The sequence below is a fragment of the Zalophus californianus genome, chromosome 14 (assembly GCF_009762305.2).
Source record: "Zalophus californianus isolate mZalCal1 chromosome 14, mZalCal1.pri.v2, whole genome shotgun sequence".
Classification (NCBI taxonomy): domain Eukaryota; kingdom Metazoa; phylum Chordata; class Mammalia; order Carnivora; family Otariidae; genus Zalophus; species Zalophus californianus.
In genome coordinates this window covers 47,030,126-47,055,814 of record NC_045608.1, presented here as the reverse complement: position 1 = coordinate 47,055,814, position 25,689 = coordinate 47,030,126, and the positions used below count along the sequence as shown (strand labels likewise).

Sequence of the window (25,689 nt, the reverse complement as noted above, 5' to 3'; positions counted from 1 at the left end):
TCCCCTCATGCAGGATTTTCCTTTGTCCTCTCAGGACATAGGATTAAAAAACACAACGCTATTTCCCTGTTTCCTCTACCCACCTCCCCCTTCCTTCTGTCATTCTAGGGTTCCTCCATCCCAGATTTGTTTTAAAAACCACCATTTTAATCTCTTTGCTATGTAGAGAAGTTCAACTCTCTCTCTATAGTGGCAATATCCAAATTCAGCTTTGGCCTTCCCTTCATATATCACACAAATCTAGTTGCTCATGGAAGGGTTTTTTACAACATGAAACCCTCTTCAAAAAGTCCTGTGAACTGACCAATAATTACTTTAAATGTAAATGGACTAAACTCTCCAATCAGATGACATAGAGTGGCTTCATGGTTTTTTTAAAAAAAAAAAGACCCAATTATGTATTGCCTATAAGAGATTCACTTCAGCTTCAAGAACACACATAGGCTAAAAGTAAAGGGATGGAAAAAGATATTCCATGCAAGTAGAAACCAAAAAGGAAGAGTAGGCCTATGCTTATATCCTACAAAATAGACTTTCAGTCAAAAGTCATTATAAGAGACCAAGAAGATCATTATATAAGAATAAGAGAATAAATTCATCAAGAGGAAATAACAATAGTAAATACATATGCACCAAACATTGGAGCACCTAAATAGTTAAGGTAAATATTAACAGCTCCTAAGAGAGAAATAGCAATACAATAATAGTAAGGGATTTCAATAGCCCACTTTCAACAATAGGTAGATCATTCCCAAACAGAAAATCAACAAAGAAATATTGAACCTGAACGACACTTTAGACCAAATGGATCTAACACACATATTGACAACATTCCATCCAACAGCAGCAGAATACACATTATTCCCCAGTGCACATGGAGCATTCTTCAGAGTGGATCATATGAAGGTTCCTCAATAAATTAAAGATAGAATTACCATTTGATCCAGCAATCCCACTTCTGGGTACATATCTACAAGAAATAAAATTACTGTCTTGAAGAGATGTCTACACTGCCATGGTTGTTGTAGCACTATTCACAGTAGCCAGAATACAGAAAGAATCTAAGAGTTTGTCAACAGATGAATGGAAAAAGAAATGTGGTATAAACAATGGAATGTTATCCGGCCTTTAAAAAGAAGGAAATCACTCAATTTGCAACAACATGGATGAAACTGAAGGACATTATGTTGAGTGAAATAAACCAGACACAGAAAGACAAATATCACAGGATCTCGCTTATATGTGGATTTTTTTTTAAAGTCAAATTTATAGCAACAGAGAGTAGAACAGTAGTTACCAGAGACTGAGGGATGGAAAAAAGGAGACATATTGATCAAAGGTTACAAATTTTCAGTTATCAGATGAATAAGTTCTGGAGACCTCATGCACAGCATGGTGACTATAGCTAATCATACTCTATTCTATACTTGAAATTTGCTAAGAGAGTAGATCTCAAGGGTTCTCAGCACACGCACCCAAACGGTGACTATGGGAGGTGTTGGATATGCTAATTAGTTGATCATGGTGATCATTTCACAATGTAAACATATATCAAAATATGACATTGTATATCTTAAATATAAACAATTTTTATTTGTCAAAATAAAGACATAAAAATAAAAGTCCTATGAGCTATACATAACAATATTACTTCTTCATTGCATAAACTTGTTGGAAGTTCTGATATTTTTTCCCACTATTATTTTTTGGATGGGGGCCCCCCATTAATGAATCTGAGTCACTGCAATGGTTTTTGGCCACCAACACATAGAAGCTTCCACAGTTGTTCTAAGAGGCACACACTTTAGGTCCTTGCCTCAATACAGATGGTGTCAACATCATGTTAAGCCAACAGGTTAACTGAAACAATATGATATTGGCCTTTGCTAAGTGAAAAAATGGGACTCCATTTACAATTTCATGTTTGATGTATTTTGTACATTGCAGGTACTCAATAATGCCGGTTAAACGAATAGTTGCAAAAATATGCTGCTGGTAAATAAAGTCTGAAGTCTTGGCTTCAATTAACATTTTAGATGGGAAAGATAAAAATGATAGCTCTACATTCAACATTTATCAAGAAGGATGTAGCCTGAGGGGTCATGTTACCAGTGTGCAATTTAAATAGCACCACCACAATAATTAGTTGAGTAAAAGGAAATGGATTCTGCATATTTTTTAAATCTATGCAGTATGTACACATATAAAGTTTAAACTGGTTTAAACATTGAGGTGATTTATGTAAAACCCAGCAAGTATGACAGGAAGTATATTCAGATGGGAAAGGTATTGTCAACTGGAGATATGAATGTGCTTGTGGTGTCTTTCTGGCAATCTTAATTTTATTGCTCTGAAAATGAACATTTATATGGTGAAGGAACATAAAAGTCTCATTTTTTTTTCAAAGCAACTTTCAGCTATATTGCTTACATTACAGCTCCACATCCTGCAACAGCACCACAGACTATGCAGGATGCCTCTTGACCAACAGTCCAAATTCCTGGATTTTGCAGTAGCAGAACCCAGCCAAGAAAAAAAATCAATTAGCTGCATCTATTAATTAAATTCACATCCATGGAAATTTGAGTCCCCACACTTGGTATTGTCTCAACCCTGGGCATTTATCCACTACTCATCCACTGTGTGTATTATAATTGTCTGTTGCTATGTCTTCGCCACTCTCTGGGTCTGCTCTTTGAACACAGAGACTGGATCCTCCTCCACGTTTCGCACCTGACAAATAAAAGGCTTTCAGGAATGCTTATTACATGAGCGAACGCCAATGATCTGATTACTTGCTCTTTGGGGCCTCTCTGAGATTTATAGTCACAATGTCAACCTCAAGTTTTCTCTGTCCTTTCTTGCGCGCTCTTACCTGACTTCGTACTAGCGGCTTGCCAGCTAGAGCCTGTGTCACATCCAGGCAGCGTGCCACACACCCCGAAATGCATTCTCATAGCATCCTTAGCACAAGCCTGGAGGGTTGATACTACGATTATCGTTGTCTTCATTCTCAAAAGAGAAAACTGAAGTTTAACCAAGTTACATAATTTGCCTGAGGTTACACAACTAGAAAGAGACCAGCCAAGAGTTAAGTCTGTATCTGTTGGATTCCAAAGCTTCCATGTGATTTTAGGCATTTCACTAAAATTCCGAACTGGAAATGAGCCAAAGAAGAAGCTAACTGCCCGTTAGTAATGGATAAAAAGCATCTTGTCTCTGAGGACCTGGGGGCTTGTAAAAATTCAGGGAGTTCTTCATCTCTTCAATCTTCTGTGCCCTCGGTGGAGGCCCTGAGCTTGAGGGTGTCTATCGGAGAGAAGTGGGAGGGGAGATGCTCCCGCCCGTAGTGGCTGTGGGTGAGGGGGTAGAAATGGGTGACGCTTTCTCCTGGCTTTAAAGGCAAAACCCCTATGTAGCGGTGGTCCAGCAGTTCTGTACCAGAAGCCAGTACAAAGGCAGTGTTCAATTATGGGTTTCACCTTTACATAGCTCTAGGGGGAGAAAAATATATTAATTAAATGTAACCACTGTTGAGTTCACCTGGCTCCTCCCACACTTACCAGGGACATCTCCATAAAGAGCACGGTTTCTGCGAGTAGCAGCCAGGGTGAGCATCTACTACCTGTATGATCCGAGGGAGGCCAAAAGGCCCCTGGCTTCCCTCCCATGCCCCACTTAGCCTACTGCAGGAGCTGATCTTCCCCACAGTGTGGAGGCTGGGCCAAGCCCCTTCTTCCAAACTTCTTCCACAGCCACCTTTGCAAACAAGCCTATAACATCATACAGCGTATGTGGTAGATGGAGCTGCCTGGTGAATCTGTGAGCCAGGTCTCTGGGGGGGTGTTCAAACAGAGGTGTGAGGCCATTCGCCCAGGTCCTAGAGGGGATCCTGCATTAGGCAGAATGTTGGAAGAGGTGGCCCCTCAGATGTGACTCTCCAGTTCCATGGGTACAGTGCCGGGTCTGAGTGTGGCACAGACTCTCGACGATCCAGGTGTTCAGACAAAAGGGAAATGGTGGCTTTCAAACGAGTTATTCTGAAGACGATTTAGAAGTGCCCAATCATCTCTGTCACCCAAATCAGATCACTAACAACAGTTACTCCTAGATAAGATGTTTATTTCTTTGTCAAGTTGCTTACTTATCATCCAACCTTGTCTCAAAGAAGTTCTGAAGTGACTGTAATACAAACTGGACAAAGCAAGAGTATTAAAAATGCAGAGACAGACCTACAAAACCTCCCAAATCCTAGAGCCTAGAGGCTGGCCGCAGTATTCACTGTATATGGAGCAATAGTGACATCCAGTGGTCAATTAAGTTATACCTGGATGAGGTTTGCAATTTGCCCCCAACCTAGAAATAATTAAAGCAGGAAAATTAGTTTGTGAGCAACTCAATTTGAGGCTCTCCAGAACTTCAAGAAAGGCCTGAATTTTGTGTCCCCAAATGCAGGAAAATACTTCCGTCTGTCTCCGGGCTTGCAGCTTTCATGTCCGCAGACAGGCTTTGCTCAAATGTAGAAAAAAAAAAAGAGCTCTCTACAGCTTCATCTATAAAATGGAGCAGGTAATAAACTACCTGCCAAATTGGAGCCAGCAATGAGTTGCCACGGGAAGCACAGTGTGTGAGGACAACCATAAATGCACACCGGAGGAAAAAAGGAGAGAAGGTATTCCATAAGTCAAACACAGAACAAAGACAGGCAAGCTGAAAGAATGAGGCCAGATTAATGGTCTCAGGCAGAGAACTGCATTGAGGGTCAGGCCTTTGGCTTATTTGCTGTCCTATCCCCAGCACTTAGCACAGTATCTGACATAGAGCAGTTGCTCCGATAGTCTTTTACTCCGTGAATAAATGAATGAATGAATGGAGGGTTTTCCAGGCATTGTGTCCTAAAGGACCTGCCAGTTAGGGATTAGGTGGGTCTGCTCAGCCCAGTTTTGATCTGTATGTTGCCCTCATGGTTGCGTCTGAAGACCAGCAGGAAAGATAAAGATGCGGAATGATCTTACTGGTCTGAGAGTAAAAAGCCAGAACAGTGAGCAGTGTTCATAAATCCCTTGTCTGTGTGGTTTATACTGAAAATCTACACGTTTAGTCATCTGATTCACTAACCGAGGCATTCAGCGGCTGCCCCACTGCTAAGTAGTGGCCCGGGAGAATAAAACAGGAACCTGTAGCAGGCAGCAGCCCCCAAGGTCAAGGATCAGACAGCTCCCGCTTTATTTCCTTGGGTCCTAATAGCCAGACTTATCAGAGGCCAATCTAAAGAGCCCTTTGGGCAGACGTACTCTAGATGGCTTTGCATACACTGTAGCTTAGATTGTTTATCTCATTGTATGTAAAATCCTTGTAACAAGAAACTAACATTCAATATAGATAATTTTCTTTAAAAACATTTTAGGGGCCAGGTACATAGAAAAATATCTTCATTGTTTAGAAGCACTTACTACTAAATCTGTTGATCACGTCGATACGGGGTTAGCAAACAAAGCAAAATATTTTAAATATTTTAAAATATAGTCCAAATTAATCTTATACTATTCTCCTCTGGATCCATCTGGGGGCGGGGTGGGGTTAAAAAGTCTTAAACTATATCAGATGGCACTTTTTCATAGCCTATAAAAAATGGCCAAAAGTGATGATTTCCAATTCATGTAATAATTCATCACCCTATAACCTTGCCAAAAAATGTAATAAAACATGATATTCTTGGTAACAGTAGTATGTCTGAGATTTTAATTATAATAAAATACAGAAAAATCCAAGGCGATTTCTTCCTAGAACTGTAATTACTACAAAAGAGCATCAAATCCTAGAACAACAAACACGCATTTGTATTAAGAAGACAATTCTTGGCCATTACCACAAAATTGTTAATTCGTGAAAAAGCACGTGTGTATAGATTGTTAGTGCAATTATTATACACTTCTCCCCACATGAAATACGGTAATATAAACATTACAACCAATAATAAATTAAAGAGTGTGCATGTGAATTCATTTAACGATTTTACTATGTCTTCCATGCAGATGGGCTGCAGTCTAGATTAAAGTAAAGACTTGTGAGATTCACGAATTGCTGAAATGAATGATTAGAAATACAACACAATCTTCCTGCTCAGCAAAGTGTCATTCGCCCTCTAACATAGTACATAATTCCACAACTTCCCAAAAGCATATTCGGCATCCTAGAACCTATTCAGCCCTCAGTGTGCACAAGTAAATCCTTTCAAGGTCCCAAAGCCCAAAGATTAGAGAAAAGAGAAAGGTACTATCGGAGACCAAAGAAGGGGGTCTTCTGGACCCGTAGTTATGGATGTCAGCTGGACTCCGCTACTGGATTTCATGTAATTCATTATGTAATAGATAAAAGATACTATACAGAAACATAACTTTTGAAATGAAAGTCCATTTAAATTAATTTTCTGAGTATTTTTGAGGATTTCAAGGCAACTTTTAAAAGAATTAGACACAGCGATAACTTTTAATAACTAGACATCATCCCTCAGCTAAAAATCTCTGCAGTGGCTTCCCATCACCTGTCCCATACATTCTAACTGCCTGAAACAGCACATAAGACCTTAGTGTTCTGACCACTCTATGCCTCCCTCCTGCTACCCACATCATTCGCCCTCCCTACCCAATGCCTTCCCCAGAGAATACTCAACATCTCAAACAGGGACAAAAATCACAGAAGGAACTCATTTATCAACAGCTCCCTACATTCATTAAGCAAGCATCTATTTCACACCTTCCATATGGTTGGCTCGCAGGATAAAAGGGTGAACAAAACATTGCTCCTGTCCAAAAAACTCATAATCTGGTAGATTGCTATCAAATATTGTGGAGTTCCTCTAAATCTTATGAAGGGAATAAGACTCACACCATCTCTCTAATCACCAAGAAGAAGGAGGCTTAGGCTTGAATGACAGGATAGGGTAAACCTGGTAGCCAAACTTCCAATTAGGGAAGCAGCTTCAAATTACCAATTACATCCAAACATGGGCCAACCTAGACCAGTTACCCTGAAAAGACGAGAAACGGAAAAGTGAACTGGCCTTCAAAGTGCAGAGTGGAGCTCAGGGAGCCTCCTGGGGCAGCCAGATCTTTCCAGATCACCAGATTTCTGACCATGCCACGAAAGAAAAAAGGCCCACCATCTGACCATGATGAGAAAGATGATCAGGCCCTGGGAGGGCCCTGGGAGGAGCAGAGGAGGTAGAGGTAAAACCTGGAGACCCAGAAGGCTGGGCAGAAGACAGGGGTTGATCTGAGCTCACATAGAGACTGCTCAGGCTACGAGGTGTGAAGAAAGACCAGCACTTCCGAAACCTGGAAGGGCTGAGGACATCTGCCCTTTGGCAGAGAGCAACCAGAAGAATGTGTAAATCAAGAGTAGAACGAGAGTAAGTTGGGCAAGTCCTTGATGGATCTAAGGAAGGGAAGACCAGACTGTGAAAGACTAGGTAGCTAGCTCTCACCGCTGACCAAGAGTTCTCATCAATGTAAGGAAGGAAGGTAATGGAGGCAAGATCTTCAGTGAATAGCCTCTCTGTCTCTCATTTCCCAAAGCTACATTAATTGGGCTCTTATTAAGCCACATGACCACGTATGCGGTATTACGATCTCCATTCTATAAATGAAGAGACTTGAGGCCCAGAGAAATTAAGTAACTTGCTCAATATCCATACAATGACTGTGTGTTAGAGCCACAATTCCAAAACCAGTACTTTTAATCACTATGCTATGGTGCCTCTCTGAGTCATTTATTTGTCCAGGTGTCATGAGAATGGGAGCCCTACTGGACAGCATTAAAGGCAAGTACAGTTACGCGTAGGGTATTAAGGAATGCTGGTCACCTCAGATATTTCCAGGTTGACATCACACCAACTTGCCTTTACGATTAAAACAAGCCAGCAGGCACCAGAGTCTCAAGGGGAAAAAAATAGCTAAAAAGCATCAACACTGTCCAATCAAAAAACGACCCCAATAGTCACATAAATGCATATCTGGTTTATGCCATGGGGCAGTTGTCGCTAAACATAAATAATTTCTCTTAAAGCCAAAGTGCAGGATCAAAATTAATGAAAAAGAAAAAAGTCATTCCACTTTAGAAGTGAGTTATACAAGGGGGTTACATGTGGAAGGGACTGATTTCCCCTATCACTAGAAGGTCTTGGTGGTTATTTTAATCTCTGCCATGCTACCTAGAGATTGTTCCTGCAGCCAGCAGTTTCTACAGAGGCAGGGCCGGAAGAAGAAATGTGCACACCTGAGCAGAGGCACCGAAGCTAGGGACCTGCCAACTGAAACTTGGTGTACTGAAGAAAAATATTTACAGCACCACTTTATGAAATGACCCGTTTTCAAGGCATCAGCTGCTTTATGCAATATCCCATCACACTAAAATGTTCCATTCTGAGTCTACATATAGAGGAAGTTGAAACATGTTCTTATGAATATCGACATGATTGGAACAGCTATTTGTAACTAAACCTGAAAACGTATTTTAAGGGGCGTAGCATTAAGGATGCTGCAAATTGAAATTTTGGATGTGCCTATTTCATATTGTGAACAGGACCTCTGTAAGCTTTGTTTTTTATTTCTTTTATGCCATTAGAAAGATATGTATGCTCCGCAATTTCAGGATAATGTTTTTGCTTTGCTGCTTAGTGATATAATGGAAAGAGCTCATAGCTGAAAATTTGTCTCTGCAGTACATCTAGAATACTAACATCCCAGTTATCATAGAACTTGCATTTATTTAGAAAGATGAGACAAGTCCCTCTGTTTTTCTTCGTTATTCATTCATTTAGTTCAGCAAATGCTATAAGTAAGGAAAAGGAATATAAATGTTTCACTAGACCAATTTCTCAACCTCAGCACTATTGACATTTTAGACCAGGTAATTCATGTGATGGGGGCTGCAGGTTCACATTGCAAGATGTTTAGCAGAATCCCTGGCCTCTACTCTCTAGATGCCAGTAACCCCCCCCCCCCCCCACATGCGACAACCAAAAATGTCTTCAGACAAATGTCTACTACAGGGCAAAGCCACCCCAGTTAGCGATGATGTTCCAGACTGTTCTTCAGGGTGCATTCTCCGAGCCCAGTGGGCAGGCATAATTGAGCTCTGATTTTCCTGACGTGTGGTCAACACCTGTATTTTCTTTAACCAAAGGCCATTCTGTCTCTGGGTGAGTTTTCCTTATCTAAGCAACTCAAATGCACTAAACTGGAGGTTCTGCTCTCACATGGCTAAGAAAAATGACCAGGGCCAGCTGTGCACAAGGAGAGTTTCCCCCTCTAATATTTAAGTCCACTTTTGTTTTTGTTTTTTAACTAACCTCTGCTTCCCTACCTTTAATACATCTAGTAATGCTGTCAAGGAAACAGCCACCAGCTAGCAGGTAACAGCTAGGCCAAGATAATGTGACCTTGGTTCCTGCCCGTTTTTCCTATGTGCACGCACAGTGGACCTTGCAGCCTCCTTAAATCATGGCTGGCTACATGATTATTGTATCCAAATAAGAAACACACAGATTCTAATCTCCTGATCTTACCTGGTTTAAAACCAAAGAGACACATTTCATGTGCTTCACCAGATCAAATAAAAAGGGAGTCTGGCAGTAGTGATAAACCCCAGAGATCAGCTAAATTATGTCCCAACTTGACATTTATATGAGCACACGCCTCTCAATCTCCGGAGGTGATTAGATTAAGTGTATTTTAGCATGCGCTTCAGGCACGCACATCCTTAGAGATTCAAGGACAGGGGTGGATTGTGACTAATGCTGTCACTGCTTTTATTCAAATGTTTTGTATTGCCAATATGCTGCCTAAAAAACATTGCTCAGGCTGGAGGACTGCATTTCCACCAAGCGCACACAAAGCTTCTTACATTTCAGGATTAAGGTTTTCATACCCACCCTAGCTCAGACCCTGAACAAATATTTCTGCCGTGGAGACATGTGATTATGGTTTCTTATCTGGGCATCGTCCCACATGCCATACTTTACCTCCAGAGACTGAAATCATTTTGCTCAGAGATTTTGATTTACTTCATTAACTCCAGAAACCTCACGAGAGGCCGTGAGACAGAGCACTGGAATGCAGGCTGACGGCAGTGAGTCTCCCGGGTGCAGGGGGAGAGCAGTGAAAGGAGCTTCCCTACCTCTGCTCTATGTTAAAAATAAAAACAGAAACTCTAATGCTCCATAAAATTCAGAATTATGGCTGAAATGCCAAGTCACCAACCACTAGCCAAAACCCACTTCTTTGTCCCAGTATGAGTTAAAATCACATTGATAGCATCCAGCGGACCCTGCATTTGTCATTCCTAAAAGGAGAATGAGCAGACTCGAGGGATTTCAGATTTCAGATCTGATCGTTTAAGGATAGATGCAGAGTACATCTTCAAATGCACTATTTACTGACCTGGAAAAAAGGAAAATATTATAGTCTTTTTTTTAATAAATTATTAAATCCCTTCAATTCAAAAGACATTTTAGTCTTAGTAAAAAAAAAAAGATTCTAAGTAGCAGTTTAATGTTATGAATTTTTAAATATTTTTTCTGTAACTGGTAGTAGTTTCTCTCGCTTCCCTGCCTTCTCCTTTACTCTCTATGTATTATTTAATCTATATGACCATTCATCCTCTACTTTTGCAGGCATGATTGCAAATATTCTACCCTCTTATCATTGTGTCAGACCCTACCTCAGAACGAATGGCCTAATTGTAGTGTCCAAAAATAGCTATAAGTGTCTAATAAGCACAAAACACAAAATACTCAGGAAAGAGTAGTCCCTCGTCATGGCCAAACTACCAACATCCTGTTACATAGAACTGTCCTGTCTGGGGCAATAGAAACTCCATAAGGCATTTTCTTTCTTTGCCTATATTCACCCTCCCTTCAGTCCACAAAGGATTTCAGGCAACTTGCAAAAGTACACACATAACAAAAGAAGAAAAATGGATGAAGGAATCAGGGCAAAGGTAAATGAGGACAGGAAGTTAGTAAACCCCAGAGATAAGACCAGAATACAGACGTGCACAGCATGGGACCCTGTCTGCTTGCAGGAGGTGAGCGCAGAGCATGACTACAAGCTTCCTAGTGACCATACCAATGACAGAAAGACGAAGAGTTGTGAGATTGAAAGCAAACTGTTCAAGAGCAACTCTGCTAGAGTCAAGTCCTGAGATTATCCCTCTGGGGACGCCTCCCAAGGAGGCTCTATCAGACCCAGCCTCCACGGCACCTGAATTCATCTTTTTCGTCTTCTTAACCCTTCTCAAGGCAATGCCTCAGCCCTTTCCAAGTAGGACATGGTTGGTTTTCCCATTGTTAAAAACAGTCGTTAGGGAGGGAAACTTGGACACACTGCCCAGTGACTCACAGCTCTGCAAATACTTTTCCTTCTTACTCGTTCTTTCTCACAGATTTTTTACATGCATTCTTGTCTCCTTTCTGCCGCTGGTTCTCTAACCCTCCCTTTCATACAGATGAAGACAGAACCACCCTATAGTCCCAGTTTTTGAAAGTTGTATGTGTATATAATCTCAGCACACCAGCCCCCAAAGTCAATAAGCCTTCATATTAATCAGAACCCACACTGCTGTAAAAACACATTTTGCTCTAAAATACACCCTACAAATTTCTGTGGAAAATCTGGATTGTGTGTGTTCATAACTTTCTGTAATTCATATGTGCCACCTAAGATAATTTGCCCTCGGGAAAACCTTTTTGGAGGTAGGGGTGGGTGGGGGACGGGGGAGAGAATATTATGGGAAGAAGCAAGCAGCTGAGAATGATAATGAATATTACATGTTCTCATAGAGAATGTCTTCAAAGGAGAGGAGGCTTGCCAGCATAACTGAGTAATGATCTTTGAACACAGCATTAAAGTCATAGCATGAAGGAAGGGAGATAAAATATTTAATGACATCTTAATATTCCCAGTCTTACAAAAAGCCAAGAACTGGTCACAGTTTATCAGTGGTCGTACATTGTAATACCCTCAGACAACAATTTTTTCCAATCAAAGTATTAGAGCTACCAAAATCATAGGGTGGTAGAAAAGGGAGGGAAATAAAGTGAGCTATAAACTGCTTGGAAATCTTGTCTTTTCCAGTTGACTTTTAATGTGAATGTGGAAACTGGGCTCGACAATGAATTGGCTCACTTGGTTAACAGCTTGGCCAGGGCCTCAACACGTATTGAGGATGTTTCTACAGAATAGCCATTGACAAATCCCATTGAAGACAAGTCGTTGAAAACCCCGCTTCCCTCCTGGGACACAAGTGTGGTCAGAAGTCATTTTAGCATCTAGTATGTCATTGCCCCTAAATCTTCCAGTTCTTCCTATATGGTTCCGTTCCAGGAGAATAATACATCAAGAACTTTGCACCAAGCAAACAGATGCCTCGTAAAGATGGGATGTGGAAGAGAAGAAGGCAGGGGAACCTGTTTTGTCACAAAGAGAGAAGCAGCAGGCATGAAAACACAAAGGTGGGGAAGCAGAGAGCACACTGTGGCAGGAAACTTACCAAGTCACCAATGTGCCCGGGTTCTCGGTACATCTTCCTCGCCTCCTCTACACTACCTCCAAGTAGCACTGTCCTTACTGTTTTCTTTCCATAGAAATGTAAGAGACAAAGCAGAAGCTACATAAAGCCAATGGCTCTTCTGCCTTTTGAAAAATCCCAAACTAATTAAAAAAAAAATTCGGTGGCGGGGGGCGCCTTGTTGGTGCAGTCAGTTAAGCATCTGACACTTGGTTTCTGCACAGGTTGTGATCTCAGAGTCATGAGATCGAGCCCCACATCAGTCTCCCTGCTCAGCATGGAGACTGCTTGAGTTTCTCTCTCCCTCTCCCTGTGCCCCTCCCCCTACTCCCTGAAATAAATAAAAAAAATTTTTTTTTTAATTTGTTAAGGGACAAAGTGTATTAGTCAGCTAGGGCTACTATAAAAAAAATACCACAGATGGGTGGTACTAAATAACAGAACTTTAATTTCTCACAGTGTTAGAGGCTTCAGCTTCCAACTTAAGGTGTATGCAGGCAGGGCTGGCTTCTTCTGAGGCCCCTCTTCTTGGCTTATAGGATGGCTGCCTTCTCCTCCCTCTGTCTTCACATGGTCTCCCTTCTGTGTCTGTGTCCTATTCTCTTCTTATAAGGACACCAGTCATAGTGGATTAGGGCCCATCCTGATGACCTTATTTTAACTTGCTTACCTCTTTAAAGGCCTTACCTCCAAACACAGTCACATTCTTAGGTACTGCAGGTAGGATTTCAAAACAGGAAAGGGGAGGGGGGACACTACTTAGCCCAAACACAGAGAAATATATTTGGGGGAATAGAGAGAGGGGTGTGTGAGTCTGGTGGGCATTAATGTGATAAAATGTAGAAGGAGTCTCTCTGTGGGATAACTAAGAAGGACAGACTTAAACCCAGAGGTCCCTCACCCTCCTCCATCATTCCTCTTCTGTAAGCACCATACTCAAGGAACAGAGCATCCTAAGCTAAAGATCAAGACACCACCAGTTTCTGTGAGGAACAGATTGGTGGCCAATGACTAGATGGTCTTCCCTGATGTCTAGGTTCCAAGTCCCAAGTCCCTTGCAAAATTCAGTACTGGGAGTCTGCAGAGAGCCTTGGTAATGACCAATATTGAATTTCCAGATGATGCTGTGGAATAGGGGCTCAGAGATGGATTTCTTTTGATTTAAAGGAAATACAGAATGTGATATTTCTTGTTGTTTATGGACTGAGTTCATACCTGCTGTAATTAGGTCAGGATGTATACTATAAAGCCTGAGAAAGAATTAAACAAAACAGAAACCAGGTCCATATATATATATACAGTAAGCCACCAAGACATCCAAAATAGTACCAGCAGCAGTGCAGAGCTCAAACTAAGAGGTCTTGGGGTACAAAGCAATTTATTTGGACTTAAGAGGCAAGAGTAAGTCAGGTCTCCTGACCTACTCCAACAACACAGTGAGCTCCATGAATGCTGATAGTAGTAGTTAATAGGTGCTAAGAACTAACACATGGTCAGCCTTCCCACCCCATCCAATCATGCCTGCTCTCCCATTTCCATTTGAAATCCTTCCTGATCTCCTATGTATAGATCTCCTCTCTATCTTAATATTTTAGCATTATTTGTGATTTTATGCATCTTTTGTTTACTCAATCCTTCTATTTTAATGATAAACTCCATGACAACCATGTTTTCTACCTCCTTTGTACTGCCTCACAATACTTAGGGAAATTTCACTCATTTAATCATGGGTTACAGTCATGACTGAGAAGTCTGTTTTTCCTTCCCTCCAGGAAAATTAAAAAGAATCCATATGTCCTTTGTGCTTGAGACAGAATAAGCAACCTGAATGAAATCTCCCAGTTTTTCAATGAACATAGGTTAAGGGTGTTTCCAGAAAATTTTTCTTGCAGGTAGCTAAGTTCTAGAAAGACCACTGAGAGGGGAAAAAAAAAAAAAAAAAAAAACAGGTCTGGCATTAAGAAAAACAAAAGAAACCAAAGGAAAGGCAAATTGCAGAGAAAAAAATATGAGAACATGATTAATTGAGTTTAGGGTAATATTAGCATTTGAAATTCCTACTCTATCCCATGTACTCTAGCCAAATATATGCCTTTTCCAAGAAAAAGCTCTTGAAGTTCTGAACCATTAGTAAATAAAACAAAAGAACAAAGCAAATAGAAGATCAAATTGCCCCCTCTATTCCAAATAAGTTTTAGAACATAGGTACACCTGCAGGCAAATGGACTTTCTAATATGGAGCCCCTGAATTCGACCCACCTTCCCCACTCTGGGAGGACTGGGTGCCCTTGGGTTCCTCTGATTGATGTCAGACCTTTGCCACTAAGCTTGCTGCAGGTCAAGAGCAATCAGAAGCACGAGCTCTCTGAGAACAGCTCACCAATCAGGGAGGTATTTCCTCTCCAAAGTGGAGAGTAGAGAGTGGCTACAGTGTTATGCTAATGGGTACGACTGCCCTTGGAAGAAAACATCAGAGTGAAAAAGGGTTCTTCCTTTAATGGATATGTTGAGCGCAAGGTTCCATAGATCTCAGTGGACCATCCCACTGGCAGATACAGAGAAAGAGATGTGGAATGTTCAGGAGAGAGGTCTGGGCTGGGACATGCATCTGGATGCCCATCAGTATGCAGTAGTGTTTGAAATCATGAACAGAGATGAGATTCCTCGGATAGAGAATGTAGAGTGTGAGGAAAGGGAAACTAGGAATAGAGTCCTTAGATATACGAGCAAAGGGTAGAGCAAAGAGAAGCCAGGAAAGAAATGAAGAAGGAAGAATCCAAGAATGATGTTGCAAAAGTCAAGGAAAGAGAGCCGGAAGAAGAGCGGACAATAACATCAGTCAGCACCGAGCTTTCATGTGACCCAGGATTGGGTATGAGGTTTGGCAGCAGAGTGGCCCTTGGGGCACCTCTGCCCTTCTTGCAGAGAAACCCTACTGCGGTGGATAGAGAAATGAAGAGCCACTGAGAAAGATCCTCTGCCCTCCAGGAGAGGAGAGCCCTGTAGTACCGGCTATCCATAATTAAAAAGGCAATTGCAAAAGTCTTTATCTTGGACCCACGAATGTGCTCCCAAAAGGTCCCAAAAACTCATGTGCCAAACCATGTGTGCTTTTTGTGTCTATGCATTTTTCTAGGGCAAGATTTATAGCTTTCATAAAATCCAATGGCCCAGTATTAGGAGCCAAGAAAACATAACTGAACAGAGATGGGTCAGGATTCTAAACCCTCCTAAGGGCAAGTGTGTAGTTCAAGTCCTCCATCTTGGGGTCTGAGCGGAGTAGAAAAAGAATGAAACCCAGAAGGCAACTCTTCTGGAAGTGTTTATACTCGATACGTGGGAGACACTTGAGGCATCGGTTGAGGAGATCTCGATAAAGAACAGGAGAAACAAAAGCAAGCCAGAGAAAGCTGGAAGGCTAGAACTGCCATCCATTCATTTCACAAATATTTGATAAGTGCTTGTTAGGTCCCAGGGGCACCACTAAGTCCTGAGGATATAGCCTGAGGGAATTTGTCTTTAGAAAATGAGAGACTGAAACTTGAGATTTCACGGGTGAAAACAGTTCTTTCACAACCTCTTGTTAGGTTTGCTCAATTATTTCATTCTCAAGTCATAATGTTCACATTTGGAGGGGAAAAAAAGAGAGAAAGCAAAACCATGCGTGGTGAATTAACCCACCAAGCTGCCAAGATCAATCTCCAATTCACTCATCTGAGTCTTGGGGGAAGAAGGGAAAAATCAAGATGACAATTAAAAAAAGAGAGAAAATCGGTATGTTAAAACTGTGAATTTCAACTTTGAGCTGACATTGTGGTGAGACTCTTTCCAGCTGCTTTGTCTGGCCATGTCAAGAAGTGACCATGATTTATTGTGCCACCTCCATAATTTCAATGCACTTGATCTCCCACCGGAAGCAGTGACAAGTAAGGTTAACTGCTGTGTGAAGAGACAGTATGAGTAATGCTTCGTGCACAGAGCTGGCACTGATCTACAGCACGAGGCGGGGGAAGCAGGCTTGTTAGCCATTGGTCAAATCCCTTCCAAACAGCAACCTCCCAAATGCCCTAACACCTTTTGGAATGGTCAGTACTTGTACGGAGAAACACCCTGAATTGCGTTAAAGTCTGTTTCCTTGTCCTTTTTCCCTCACAAATGTGTAAAGAGCCAACCTTGCTCACTCTTGCATTTTGTATTATTAGTAACAGCTAACGTTAAGTGACTATATACCATGCCTGTCTGCGTGCTTTGTATTCTTTATGACCTCCGTTCAACCTCATCTTGTCATCCCCTATTATCATGCCCATACATGGAGGAGAAGAATGAGGCAGGCTAAACAGAATGAGGTTATTACACAGCTCACTAAGGCGTGGGAAGCAAAGCCAGGATTTGAGCCCAGGTGGTCTTACTGCACAACCTCGCTAAGCTCCTCCTCCATGAGCTCCTTCTTATTCATTTAATTCAGTCAACTTATCCTAATTCATATCGTTTCTTTAACCAGCTTGTATACATTTCTGAAGGACTATTGCTTTGCCACTACTGAGTAAAGTAGCACGTGCATCACCACAGAAAACACTTTTTTTTTTAAGCTGCCATGGTTATACCTTGTCTTGATGAAGAAGGTCTAGATTGGAAGTTTTGGGGTCTGCAATCACTTTTTCATAAGTTTACACCTCCTCTCCCCCAAATAAATGAAAAAGAGAAAAGAAAAACCAACATTGATGGAACACTCGCTTCGTTCTAAACGTGGTGGCGAGTGCATCAAGCCTCACAGTGACCCCATGAGGTAAATACAACTATCCTCGTTTTGTAAATTGAAAAATGGAAGCTCAAGGGAGTTAAGGACACTTCTCCTGGTCTAACTGTGTGAGAGGTATAAGTGGGCTCAAGGGCCCCTAGGATTCCACCTAACCAGGACCAGACACCTGCTGTGGATGTCTTGTGTATGGAACTTGGTGCCTCTTATTTTATTATGCATACAGATGAGGGGAAATTGAAGGGAAAGAGAAAGGCAGGAAGAGAAGAGACTGAGGAGTGGGGTGAGAGTAGCCATCAGAGCTTAGATAGCCCTCAGACCCTGCAGAAATGGCTTCTCTACATCCCAAGTTTTCCCAAGGTCTGTCTAAACTATTGTCAAAGACTTCAGATTCCAGTCATCTGGACGGCAACCTTGAGATGTCACACTCAAAAATTCTTCTCTGGCAAGAAGCCAAACTCCCTCCATTTTTCTGGCAAATGCACAGTACCTGTGTGAAATATTCTGCTTTCCAAAATGCTTGAGCACAAGGTCAAAGATGTGCTGCTATTGGGATCTTGCCCCTCATGGCCACTCAGCTGGTGGAGATGGGGTTCCTGGAGGACGAGGTAGGGACCTAGCCTCCTCTTATCACACAAATATCTTCTTAATCTTATCTCCTCAACTCTTTCTCTTCACTGAAGAGTTCGGGAAAGTCAATTCATATCTCAATTCAAACTCTTCTTTTGCCTAGAGAAAAGAACAATATTGTTTTTGTCTAATGGAAGTACTGTGCTGTGACTGGATTTGTAACAGCCGCATGTCAAAATGCCAAAAAAGTGTGTCAAAAATAACATTTAAAAAAACTCAGGGGAGAAAAGTTGTAGTCCTAAGTGAGCATCTTTATTTCTCTGTGTTGAAAGGCATTAGTCTCCCCTCAAGGGTCTTAATAAACCTAAAAAAAAAAAAAAAAAAATACAACACTTAATGAACACAATTTAAGGGCCAATCCAACCCTTAATACTCCCATTACTGTCAAAGCATCTTTCACTCGTGTGTGTGCGTTCTCCTCTTCCAAGGCTTCCCATGCAATTTCTTCTTCAATGGATGCTTGTTTTCCCAACATCCTTAACCTCCAAAGTATATGCGTATTGCCATAAAGCTAATCAACTAAAAACAATTAATTTCAATTTATTTTCTTTGTCACTGTTGAGGAAAACACCACAAAGTACTGCAGATAACAGTCAAATTCATGCAGATAACAGTCAAATTCATGGCGATCCCTTGTTGCCACGGGTTTGTATATTTCATTTAACGGGCTTTTCAATAGCATTCAGAGTATCTATAAGCAGGATGCTGGCCTCCCATGATCTGGCTCAAAGAAGATAAGAATATTAAAATTTTAGAGGCTATTCAGATCATTCAAAGTATCATAGTGTCTTTTTTCATAACTCGAACAGGAAATACTCATTTCTATCAAGATCCAGGGTGAAGGTTTTATCTAATACCATGAAACTCCTTGTATGTCCTGCTTCAACTGCTTTATTGTTCATCTATGGTTTTGTGACTGCTCAGCTTTCCCGGTGCAGAGACAAATGCTAATCAATCAAAACTTAGGCAAAGTAATTGGAAAACATGTGGACCTGTGACATAGCACAGCCATAGTTATTCTGCAAGAATTGTTCTTTTTACTAGGAAGAAGAGTATCTCCCTTTAGTTCAAGAACAGTAGAGGGTGATGAAAACCTAGAACAGCTGGTGGCCATGTTTGCCTTGATGCGGAGAACCTCTTTCTAAACATAAAGTCAACAAAGGTAGCCAAGGGCCAACACAGGAAAATCAGTCTCAGTAATAATGTTGGAGCCCTTTGGATCCAACTATACCCAAAGTCAGATCTAGCCTCTTAGATTTCCAAGTTACATGAGCCAATACATTGCTTTTTGTGCTCATGTTAGTTGGATTTTGTTTCTTGCATATCTGAATAATATGCCTAATTCTTCCTATAGGTAAAGAAACTGTGTTTCTTTCATAAACCCAAGGCATCATGTTTCAATGTGGGTGGGTTTTAACATTTTCTGTTGTTATTGCTGTGTTGCAAAGAGGTCCCCTCATCCCTTTAGTGGTAAATTTTCATTACAAAAGACCCCTGATCACCTCCCCAAGACTTGTTTGTTAGGTGTTCTGATACATCTGTGGTGGGATTATAAACCAGTGCAGTCTTTCTACAAGGCCAGTTAGTGGGAGGGATCAAGATTCTTTGATATCCATACCACTGGGATTATTCTAAAACTACCAAGAAATCCATTAATGGATCAAAAGTGAAAACTCACACCAGTATCCACAACTGTTGAAAGGATATTTGAAAACTTCACTATCTGTTTTTTTTTTTTTTTAATTTTAACAAAATAGGAAACACAGATACTTCCTTGGCATGATACAATATGTCTCTCTCAACCCAAAAACCTCCATCATACTTAATGGAGAAAAACTATACATACTATCAGTAAAATGAGAAATAAAACAAAGACATCCTTGTAGCAACTACTATTTAACATTATTTTGGAGATATCAATCTTACCACAAGATAAGAAAAAGAAATGACACATAAAAAATGAGAAACGAGGAAGTAAAATTATCATTATTTGAAGTGGTCTAACAGTTTATCAAGAAAAGCCAACAGACTTATCGCAAAACTAGTATTAAAACCAAGAACGAGTCATAGTATGTCTAGCAACAAAATTATTATGTATATATAATAGCCATCATATATTTAGTACACAACTACCAGTTATATTGTAAAATGGAAGAAAAGACCCCATTTGCAAACAAACAAAAAAAAATAGATTTTAAAATACCTAGGAATAAATTTGGCAAGAAATGTGCAAAATCTACATAAATTGTTTTAACACTGCTAGAAGGCAAAAGGACAATCAACAAATAGAAAAGCAACCATTTTCCAAAATAGAGAATATCAAATTATAAAAATAAAATTTCTTCCCAAATTAATCAATGAATTTAAAACAGTTCTAATGAAAACACTATAGGATTAAGGGGAAAAGTAGGCAAAGTAATTCTGATGTTTCTATGGAAAATATAAATGGATAAGAGTGTCCCCCCAAAAAATAAGAAAGAAATCTGAAAAAGAATAATAAAGAAGGGACACAGCTATGCCAGGAATTGAAATATATTATAAATCTAGAAAATTTTTAAAGTACATTTCATGAAAAAAAGATCAAAGAACAGAATAGAAAAATGAAAAATAAGCCCAAATATATGTGGGAATTTAAATACATGGTAATGCTGGCATTTTAAAATAATGGGGAAATTTATATCATACAACAAATGGTATTGATTATGTATTTTTTTAAAAAATTATGTTGTATCCCTATCTTTACACAAAATAAATTTTAGATTTAGCAAAAATTTGTATAAAATACAAACTCATAAAAGTACCAAAAGAAAAGAGAATAGTATATTTAAAATCTCCAAGTATAGAAAGGTTTTCTGTATGTATGATAATACTCAAGATCTTTAAAATAAAAAAATTGATACAGACAACCATACACACAAAACATTTCTGGGGAAAAAAAAGCATTTCTGAATGGCAAAAACAAAAGCAAACACTGAAAGTATAATCTGGACAAAAAAGCTTGCAAATAATATCACAACCAAAGAGCCTAAATGTCATCAATATAAAAACAATGTTGACAAATTAATAAAGAAAAAATTAAAAACCCAAAAGAAAACAACTCCCCAAAATAGCCCACCCCCAAAAAAGGAAATAAGAAGTGTCTATTAAAAAATAATCAACCTCACCCAAAATAAAAGAAATTAAAACTACAATGAAATAACATTTTAAATTCTTAAATTGGCAAAGATCAAAACATTTCATGATACATAGGGAGAATAAGAAAACAGACTCTTTTTCTCTCACATTACTGGTAGAAACATAGACTGATATAACTTCAATGGCAATGATTTTGTAATATAGTAGTCCTCCCTTATCCATGGTTTTGCCTTCCAGTCTCGGTTACCCTCAGTCTGGAATCAGATGATGCTCCCCAGATGTATGGTCAGGCTGATAGCAGCCTAACATTACGTCACTGTGCCTACGTCATTCCCCTCACTTCATCTCATCACATAGGCATTTTATCAGCTCACATCATCACAAAAGAAGAGGGGTGAATATAGTACAATAAGATAGATACTGTGAGAGAGTATTGTTATAATTATTCTATTTACTATTAGTTGTTGTTAATCTCTTACTGTGCCTAATTTACAAATTAAACTTTATCATAGATTTGTATGTCTAGGAAAAAACAGTATGTATAGGTTTGGGTACTACCGTCAGCATCCACTGGGTGGCTTCAAATCTATTCCCCCAGATAAGGGGAGACTTCTGTACCTATCAAAATGTTAGATGTTCATAACTTTTTTTTTTAAGATTTTATTTATTTATCTGACAGAGAGAGACACAGTGAGAGAGGGAACACAAGCGGGGGGGGGGGTAGTGGGAGAGGGAGAAGCAGGCTTCCGGAGGATCAGGGTGCCTGATGAGGGGCGTGATCCCAGGATCACCACCTGAGCCGAAGGCAGACGCCTAACAACTGAGCCACTCAGGCATCACTAGATGTCCATACCTTTTAACCAACAGTTCCACTCCTAGTACCTTACACAGTGGGAAATAAAGTCTACACAGTGACAGTCAATACAGCATTGTATATAGTAGGAAAAGATTAGGATTCTTGTAAATGTCCATCAACAAGAGACCCTCAAATATTACACAGCTATTAAGAAGAAAAACACAGGGGCACCTGGATGGCTCAGTCAGTTAAGCCTCTGCCTTCGGCTCAGGACCTGATTCCAGGGTCCTGGGGTGGAGCCCTGCATGGGGCTGCCAGCTCAGGATGGGGCTCCCTGCTCAGCGGGGAGTCTGCTTCTCCCTCTCCCGCTGCCCCTCCCCCGGCTCATGCGCGTGTGCGCTCTCTCGCATGCTCTCAAATAGTCTTTTAAAAAAATTAATTAAATATTTTTTTAAAAAAAGAAAAAATTCATCTCTTTATACGACATGGAATGATCGCCAGGATATATGTGCTCATAATAAAAAGATTTCTCTGAAAGAAAAAGCAAGAAACTGAGGCTGGATTCTTGGTGGCTGGGAGACAGAGTGGAAAGGAGACTTGATTTCACTACATGACCTTTTGGGTCTTCTGAATTTGTATTTTATACATGTTTATATTACTTATTAAAAATAACTTAAATTATTAAACTATCTCAAATAATAACTAACATATCCATATTGTAATAAAGTCATTTCTTAAGACTCTATTTTAAGAAAATAATCTGAAATAGACCAAAGTATATGCCCAAAGATATTTGTCACAAGGGTTTGTTTGTTCATTGTTTTGTTTTGTTTTAATAATTAGGAAATGGTGGCAACCTAAATACATAACGTTAAGGAAACTGTTAGGGAGATAATGTTACATTAATACAAGGGAATAGTATGCAGCCTTTAAAAATGTTTATGAAGAGCTTTTAACAACATGGGAACGTGCTTATATGATTTAGTGAAAAAAGCAAACCAGAGAATTTTTATACACTGGGATCTCAAGTGAAGACACATAGAAAAAAATGTTAAAATATGAAGGATAATTATATCTGAGAAATGGGATTACAGTAAATATTTTTCCTTTGTATTTTTCAGGGTATCCAAATTTTCCAAGATGGGAATGTATTTTTACTATAGTAATCAGAAAAAAAATGTTGAGTAAAAATTAAAATCTGTGTGCCCTTATTCACAATCGGTGGCCTCCTTACTTACTAACGACGGACTCAGAAACCCTGCCCTCCAGGACTTCCTCTCACACTGCATGTAACATTGTTTTCTGCTTTCTAGTAAGATCCTACCAGAAGTGATTTCATTTTATGCCTGCACTTGGTGCCGAGAGATCAGTGCCCACCTTTTCATCAGCACACCCTCTGCATGAGACTGGGAGTCCAGCACAATGACAGTTTCTGAAGTCAGTCTGCTTGGATACACATCCCAATTCCATCATTTTCTACTTAATGTCTCTGTGCTTCCATGGGGATGCAAGTGAGCCACCATGTAATGTCACCATGGAGATTAAATGAGATAATTCACGTAGGGTGCATAGCTCAAAAGTGCCTGGCACACAGCCAATCCTTTATAAATATTAAATATTTTGCAAAAGAGAAATGTGCTTTTTGATTCAAAACTCTGACTTCAAAACATGAAGATAAACCCTCTTAATAACACCCAATTCTTTATCAGCTTAGCTGCTTTGTTGTTCCCCAACAGTTTGAGGTCCTGTCACATGGCTTGAGGTTTTCTTTCTCAACCTCTCTGCATTAATTCCACACTGACTCTGCTGCCTTTGAAACCCACACCAGCAGGAAGCTTCAGGGACTGTAGAAAGATTTTAGTGCTGATGCCCTAGGAGGGCTGGCTGTCCTAGGAAACAGGGAATGAGTTGGGGGAGGGGAAGGTCAGAGAAAGCCCATAACCAACAGGCCTCCAGAAGGTTTGTATTTACTCCTGGAAGGCCAGAGTCGTGGTCAGAATTCTTTATGCAGAACAAGAATTCTTTAAGATTTCTCACAGACCATGGATTGATTTCATACCTAAACTCAAAAAAAAAAAAAAAAAAAAAAGTCTGGAACTAAGATCTTGATTTCTGAACGCTGTTCTCCACCAAAAGAAGCCAAGGGCTATTTGAAAGAAAGTCCGTTTCCAGGACTGGGGCAGGGAAAGGAAAAGATGCTCCTGGAATATTATTTTTGTGCCAGAAAGTAAGGAAGAGTTCAAAAATGAAAAGGACATGTCAAAGCAATACAGAAGCCAACTTGAAGGTGCTGTCACTGAGCTTCAAAATAAATCATGATAGTAGTGGATGATATCACTTGAAATAAAATAAAATTCCAAAAGCACTTACTATTCAGTGGCAGCCAGGAGTATGGAATTCCTCAAAACCCCCAGCAGTGATGGGATCTCCACTTCAGGGTGGGAAAGGGTTGAGGACTGATCCCACAGACGATCAGTTTCTATACACAAACTCATCTCAGAGAAGCAGAACTAAAAAATTTTATCATGATTCACCCCCTCATGAAATACTATCATCAATCAATAACGAGCTGATAAGCTCACAGGAGATCAAGCCTGCACCAGGACACCCACCCTTATCCTCCTTTGTCTTTGCAAGAGGAGGGAAATGCTAAACGCAGCCCGAGAGCCTGGTGACTCAGAAGAGAAAAATATTTTGAACTCTGTTTCTTAGGCAGCATAAAATTTTGTGATATGTTGATCAAAGATAAAAAGCAGCAATACAGAGTGATGAGTTTTGTCCTGAGGGGCTGGCAGATACCTTTAGGCACCAGAAATGACATTGAGCTTCAGATAAACTAAAGGTATATCTAGCAACAGTACCCACATGTAAAATGAAAATGATCCCTCAACTTCTGTCCCTGATGTGCATTTTCTTGAACCTTCTTCCTGCGTTCATATATTACTCATCTCATCCATAACACATAAATAATAATAAAAGCAAGTGCTTATATACACTTACTATATACTAGACATTGTTTTAAAGCCTATGTTAAGATATTTTTTAATCACAACAATTCTTTGAGGTAGACAATGTTACTATCATCCCCATTTTATAGATGAGGAAACAAAGGCACAGAAAAGTTTTAATAACTCATCCCAGGTCACAAGGCTTAGAGAGCAAAGCTAGAATTTGAATGTAGGTCATCCAGGTCCAGGACTGAGATCTTAATCATGACAATCTATTGACAATCTATTGTCTCTGGACTTACAATGTGTACACACACACACACACACACACAAACACACACACACCTCTATAATCATCCAAAAGATCCCTCTTTCAAGACAATTTCAGCAGGTGGGGAGAGTAAATATATTGAATATATTGACAGGTCATCTCTCATTCTCTGTGGTCTGAGCAATACATGCCAAGTCTTTGAGATTCCTGAATACAGACTCAAAGAGTTTATGACAGAATACCCAACATCCCTGGGGCACCTGGGTGGCTCAGTTGGCTAAGCATCTGACTTTTGATTTCCACTCAGGTCATGATCTCAAGGTTGTGAGATCAAGTCTTGCCTTGGGCTCTGAGCTGGGCATGGAGTCTGCTTGAGATTCTCTCCCTCCCTCTCCCTCTGCCCCTGTTCTGTCTTGCCTTTGCTCACGTGCTCTTTCTCTCTCTCTCTCTCTCTCTCAAAGAAAAAAAAATCCAACATCCCTTCAAAACTGACTGGGATCTAAGTCTTTGGTTCAATGAATAAATTTCCTATTGTGGAATGTCGGGCAGCCCCAAGTATGCAGGAAAATCCAAAATGTGGGGA

At 40.2% G+C, this 25,689-nt stretch overlaps 1 long non-coding RNA gene across 1 annotated transcript in view; it reads right to left on the bottom strand.

Moving 5' to 3' along the window:
* Positions 1 to 24,369, bottom strand: part of LOC113912273 — a 134,228-nt gene extending 109,859 nt beyond the window's left edge. Inside the window, exon 1 of the long non-coding RNA XR_003516776.1 lies at positions 24,258 to 24,369. This is a non-coding gene — a long non-coding RNA (uncharacterized LOC113912273). The remainder of the gene's footprint in view (positions 1 to 24,257) is intronic.
* Positions 24,370 to 25,689: the final 1,320 nt, after the last annotated feature.